Source organism: Pristiophorus japonicus, chromosome 11 (genome assembly GCF_044704955.1).
Source record: "Pristiophorus japonicus isolate sPriJap1 chromosome 11, sPriJap1.hap1, whole genome shotgun sequence".
In the NCBI taxonomy this organism is placed as follows: Eukaryota; Metazoa; Chordata; class Chondrichthyes; family Pristiophoridae; genus Pristiophorus; species Pristiophorus japonicus.
Window position 1 is genome coordinate 192,850,020 of NC_091987.1, and position 6,899 is coordinate 192,856,918.

The following is a 6,899-nucleotide window of genomic DNA, read 5'->3' on the forward strand; positions in this document are numbered from 1 at the left end:
TCTTTAATTTTGCACACCAATCTCTTGTGTGGGACCTTGTCAAAAGCCTTTTGAAAGTCCAAATACACCACATCCACTGGTTACATCCTCAAAAAATTCCAGAAGATTTGTCAAGCATGAATTCCCTTTCATAAATCCTGACTTGGACCAATCCTGTCACTGCTTTCCAAATGTGCTGCTATTTCATCTTTAATAATTGATTCCAACATTTTCCCCACTGCTGATGTCAGGCTAACCGGTCTATAATTACCCGTTTTCTCTCTCTGTCGTTTTTTAAAAATGGTGTTACATTAGCTACCCTCCAGTCCATAAGAACTGATCCAGAGTCGATAGACTGTTGGAAAATGATCACCAATGCATCCACTATTTCTAGGGCCACTTCCTTAAGTACTCTGGGATGCAGACTATCAGGCCCTGGGGATTTATCGGCCTTCAATTCCATCAATTTCCCGAACACATTTTCCGCCTAATAAGGATTTCCTTCAGTTCCTCCTTCTCACTAGACCCTCGGTCCCCTAGTATTTCCGGAAGGTTATTTGTGTCTTCCTTCGGGAAGACAGAACCAAAGTATTTGTTCAACTGGCCTGCCATTTCTTTGTTCCCCATTATAAATTTACTTGATTCTGACTGCAAGGGACCTACGTTTGTCTTCACTAATCTTTTTCTCTTCACATATCTAAAGAAGCTTTTGCAGTCAGTTTTTATGTTCCCAGCAAGCTTCCTCTCATACTTTATTTTCACCCTCTTGATTAAATCCTTTGTCCTCCTCTGCTGAATTCTAAATTTCTCCCAGTCCTTAGGTTTGCTGCTTTTTCTGGCCAATTTATATGCCTCTTCCTTGAATTTAACGCTATCCTTAATTTCCCTTGTTAGCCACGGTTGAGCCACCTTCCCTGTTTTATTTTTACTCCAGACAGGGATGTACAATTGTTGAAGTTCATCCATGTGATCTTTAAATGTCTGCCATTGCCTATCCACCGTCATCCCTTTAAGTATCATTTGCCAGTCTATTCTAGCCAATTCATGTCTCCTACCATCGAAGTTACCTTTCCTTAAGTTCAGGACCCTAGTCTCTGAATTAACTGTGTCACTCTCCATCTTAATAAAGAATTCTACCATATTATGGTCACTCTTCCCCAAGGTGCCTCACACTACAAGATTGCTAATTAGTCCTTTCTCATTACACATCACCCAGTCTAGGATGGCCAGTCCTCTAGTTGGTTCCTCGACATATTGGTCAGGAAAACCATCCCTAATACACTCCAGGAAATCCTCCTCCACTGTATTGCTACCAGTTTGGTTAGCCCAATCTATATGTAGATTAAAGTCGCCCATAACTGCTGTACCTTTATTGCACGCATCCTTAATTTCTTGTTTGATGCTATCCCCAACCTCACTATTACTGTTTGGTGGTCTGTACACAACACCCACTAGCGTTTTCTGCCCTTTGGTATTCCGCAGCTTCACCCATACAGATTCCACATCATCCAAGCTCATGTCCTTCCTTACTATTGGAAGGATTAACCATGGGAAAGGTAGCATTTCAGTGCTTTTGTGAAAGCCATTAAAATGTTCTAAATATATCTTTAAAACTTTTATTGTCATAATGATATCCAGTGATCAAATCAGAACATATGTAAAAGGCAGCTTCATTCACAAAAGGAAGAGAACAGACACTTCACTATCATAAATAAATGCTGAAAATCTGAAATAAAAACAGAGACTGCTTGAAACACTCAGCAGGTCAGACAGCATCTGCAGAGAGAAAAACAAAGTTAAGATTTCAGCTCGTTGACCTTTTCTCAGAAAAAGTTTGCACTTAAAAAAAAATAATTCACCAGCAAACTCCTAACACAACACCTGAACTCAACTCTTTCATAACTGATAAGGATGATTTAATCATCAAACGAGAACACTTTAAAACAATGGGGGCATGAACAATAAGTTCCAAATTAGAAACATAGAAAATAGGTGCAGGAGTAGGCCATTCAATAAGATCATGATTGATCATTCACCTCAGTACCCCTTTCTTGCTTTTTCTCCATGCTCCTTGATCCCTTTAGCCGTAAGTGCCACATCTAACTCCCTCTTGAATATATCCAATGAACTTGCATCAACAACTCTCTATGGTACAAAATTCCACAGGTTAACAACTCAGTGAAGAAGTTTCTCCTCATCCCTCATCTCAGTCCTAAATGGCTTACCCCTTATCCTTAGACTGTGTCCTCTGGTTCTGGACTTACCCAACATCAGGCGCATTCTTCCTGCATCTAACCTGTCCAGTCCCATCAGAATTTTATATGTTTCCATGAGATCCCCTCTCATCCTTCTAAACTCCAATGAATACAGAGCCAGTCGATCCAGTCTCTCCTCATATGTCAGTCCTGCCATCCCAGGAATCAGTCTGGTGAACCTTCGCTGCACTCCCTCAATAGCAAGAACGTCCTTCCTCAGATTAGGAGACCAAAACTGAACACAATATTCAAGGTGAGGCCTTGCCAAGGCCCTGTACAAATGCAATAAGACCTCCCTGCTCCTATACTCAAATCCCCTAGCTATGAAGGCCAACATGCCATTTGCCTTCTTCACCGCCTGCTGTACCTGCATGCCAACTTTCAATGACTGATGTACCATGACACCCAGGTCTCATTGCACCTCCCTTTTTACTAATTTGCCGCCATTCAGATAATAATCTGCCTTCGTGTTTTTGCCACCAAAGTGGATAACCTCTCATTTATCCACATTATACTGCATCTGCTATGCGTTTGCCCACTCACCTAACCTGTCCAAGTCACCCTGCAGCCTCTTAGCGTCCTCCTCACAGCTCACACTGCCCCCCCCCAACTTAGTGTCAACTGGAAACTTGGAGATATTACACTCAATTCCTTCATCTAAATCATTAATGTATATTGTAAAGAGCTGGGGTCCCAGCACTGAGCCCTGCGGCACCCCACTAGTCACTGCCTGCCATTCTGAAAAGGACCCGTTTATCCCGACTCTCTGCTTCCTGTCTGCCAACCAATTCTCTATCCACAGCAGTACATTACCCCCAATACCATGTGCTTTAATTTTGCACACCAATCTCTTATGTGGGACCTTGTCAAAAGCCTTTTGAAAGTCCAAATACACCACATCCACTGGTTCTCCCTTGTCCACTCTACCAGTTACATCCTCAAAAAATTCTAGAAGATTTGTCAAGCACGATTTCCCCTTCATAAATCCCTGCTGACTTGGACCAATCCTGTCATTGCTTTCCAAATGTGCTGTTATTTCATCTTTAATAATTGATTCTAACATTTTCCCCACTACTGATGTCAGGCTAACCGGTCTATAATTACCCGTTTTCTCTCTTCCTCCTTTCTTAAAAAGTGGTGTTACATTAGCTACCCTCCAGTCCATAGGAACTGATCCAGAGTCTTTAGACTGTTGGAAAATGATCACCAATGCATGCACTATTTCTAGGGCCACTTCCTTAAGTACTCTGGGATGCAGACTATCAGGCCCCAGAGGATTTATCGGCCTTCAATCCCATCAATTTCCCTAACACAATTTCCTGCCTAATAAGGATTTCCTTCAGTTCCTCCTTCTCACTAGACCCTCGGTCTCCTAGTATTTCCAGAAGGTTACTTGTGTCTTTCTTCATGAAGACAGAACCAAAGTATTTGTTTAACTGGTCCGCCATTTCTTTTTTCGCCATTATAAATTTACTTGAATCTGACTGCAAGGGATTAGTACAAAACTAACATTATAAAAACATTTCTAATTATAAAAGCAAAATACCGCTGGAAATCTGAAATAAAAACATAAAATGCTGGAAATACTCAGCAGGTCGGGCAGCATCTGTGGAGAGAAAAACAGAGTTAAGGTTTCAGGTCGATGACCTCATTAGAACTGAAACGTTAATTCTATTTCTCTCTCCACAGATGCTGCCTGACCTGCTGAGTATTTCCAGCATTTTATGTTTTTTAAAATTCTAATTGTGTTCCTTTTGTCCAAGGGACTGCCTATGATGATGTTGATGATGCACTTCACTTCATCCATTCATATGTTGGTCTGTTTCAAGTGATTGACATATTGCAAAGAATGGCCCTGTTTGCCACTGAAATAAATTCCTGCATGACACAATAGTTGAGATTTACTAATGTGTTTTTTCTCTCTGTCTGGTAGTTGATGTACAACACCTGAACAATTTGCAGTTTAACAACTTAATTGTTAAAAGACAAAGGAGCAAAGGTGGTGAGAATAACCAGAAAATATTCTGCATGTGAGTCAGTGAAACTTCCAAAACCCAGACCAGTTGTACTGTAACAAAGATAGAAAATGCTGGATATACACAGCAGGTCAGTTGATAATCTGTTTAGATAAAACACTGCGCATCATATTTTGGATTTACAATCTTCATTAGAAGTGAGGACTGAAAGATAAACAAGCATTTTAACAAAGTTGGAAGAAACAAGCAAAAAAAGGCAGGAGATTTTGTTTGTTTTTAAGAGGCTTTTGAAGGAAGTGAGAGGAGTAACAAAGTGGAATGATTTAGGGAGAGGGTGCAAAGAGCAGGAATGCAGTGGCTAAAGGACAAGGACTTTGAATTTGTATGCCGGGGCAACTGGAAGCTAGCAGAGCCTGCTAAACAAGGAGGGCATTTGAGAAGTTAATTCAAGCGGTGTTGATGTTAATTAGGGTTTTGGCAATGGAAAGAGGGAGAGCAGAGAAGGGCCACAAACAGAAAGGGTTTCAAAGGTGGAAAAGTGCATTCTTGGCTACTGATATGATGTGAGGCAAGAAAGTTAGCTTAAGGGTTGAGAAGGATTTTGAGGTTGTGGGTAATAGGGGAGGCTGACTTTGTTGGAGGTATCGAAGAGCTTTGGGTTTGCCAGTCTTCAGCTGAAGGTTTGATGTTAGACAGGCAATTGGTTATTATGGATTTGAAGACCGTAGTGGTAGCAGCAAGGAAGAGTTGGGTGTAATTGGTGAACATTGACCTTGTATTTATAGACAGAGACTGTAGTTCTCGTATTGGACTGTTCAGCCACCTGAGGACACATTTTGAGAGCGGAAGCAAGCCTGCCTCGATTCTGAGGGACTGCCTATAATGATGATGATTTATGGATGATGTGTCCAAGGGATAGCACGTATCTGATGAAACTCTTTTTGGGAGTAAACAAAAAACATTAAACCGTGCCCCCCCGATCTGGGGGAAACACCAACCATTTACAAGGCTTTTTTCCCCCCCCTTTTTTTCCCTCCAAATGCCCCCTATAAAAGGGGAGGGGGACACTAAAAGCACCGGCAATTAAAACAAATTAACTTAAAAAACATAAAATCAAATTAAAATTTGGTTGCCGGGCGTGATGATGCACTGCAGTCCCTCCGGTGCCCACCTCTCGCGGAAGGCCGCGAGCGTACCGGTGGACACCGCGTGCTCCATCTCCAAGGACACCCTGGACCGGATGTATGCGCGGAAGAGAGGCAGGCAGTATGGCTGAACGACCCCCTCGACCGCCCGCTGCCTGGACCGGCTGATGGCCCCCTTGGCCGTACCCAGGAGCAGTCCTACGAGGAGGCCCTCGGACCTACCCGCTCCCCTCCGCACAGGGTGTCCAAAGATCAGGAGTGTGGGACTGAAGTGCAGCCAGAATTTCAGGAGCAGCCCCTTTAAATAACAAAACACGTATCTGATGAAACTCTTTTGAGTTTACCTGCAAAAACATAAACATTAAACCGTGCCACCCGCCTGGGTGACACAGCAGACATTTTCAAGGCCCCTTTTTTTTTCTCCTTTTTTTCTGGTTTTTTTTGTCTTCTTTTTTTTTGGTTTTTTTTTTGGGCGCTAAAATCACATTTTTCCAAGTGCCCCCTATAAAAGGGGAGGGGGACACTAAAAGCACCGGCAATTAAAACAAATTAAACTTAAAAACGTAAAATCAAATTAAAATTTGGTTGCCGGGCGTGATGATGCACTCCAGTCCCTCCGGTGCCCACCTCTCGCGGAAGGCCGCGAGCGTACCGGTGGACACCGCGTGCTCCATCTCCAAGGACACCCTGGACCGGATGTAAGAGCGGAAGAGAGGCAGGCAGTCAGGTTGAACGACCCCCTCGACCGCACGCTGCCTGGACCGGCTGATGGCACCCTTGGCCGTGCCCAGGAGCAGTCCTACGAGGAGGCCCTCGGACCTACCCGCACCCCTCCGCACAGGGTGTCCAAAGATCAGGAGTGTGGGACTGAAGTGCAGCCAGAATTTCAGGAGCAGCCCCTTTAAATAACAAAACACATATCTGATGAAACTCTTTTAGAGTCTACCTACAAAACATAAAACATTAAACCGTGCCACCCGACCTGGGTGACACACCAGACATTTACAAGGCCCTTTTTTTCCTTTTTTTTGGTTTTTTTTTGTGTTTTTTTTTGGGGCACTAAAATCACAATTTTCCAGTGTCCCCTATAAAAGGGAAGGGGACACTAAAAGCACAGGCAATTAAAACAAATTAAACTTTAAAACGTAAAATCAAATTAAAATTTGGTTGCCGGGCTTGATGATGCACTCCAGTTCCTCCGGTGCCCACCTCTCGCGGAAGGCCGCGAGCGTACCGGTGGACACCGCATGCTCCATCTCCAAGGACACCCTGGACCGGATGTAAGAGCGGAAGAGAGGCAGGCAGTCAGGTTGAACGACCCCCTCGACCGCCCGCTGCCTGGACCGGCTGATGGCACCCTTGGCCGTGCCCAGGAGCAGTCCTACGAGGAGGCCCTCGGACCTACCCGTTCCCCTCCGCACAGGGTGTCCAAAGATCAGGAGTGTGGGACTGAAGTGCAGCCAGAATTTCAGGAGCAGCCCCTTTAAATAACAAAACACGTATCTGATGAAACTCTTTTGAGTTTACCTGAAAATAAACATAAA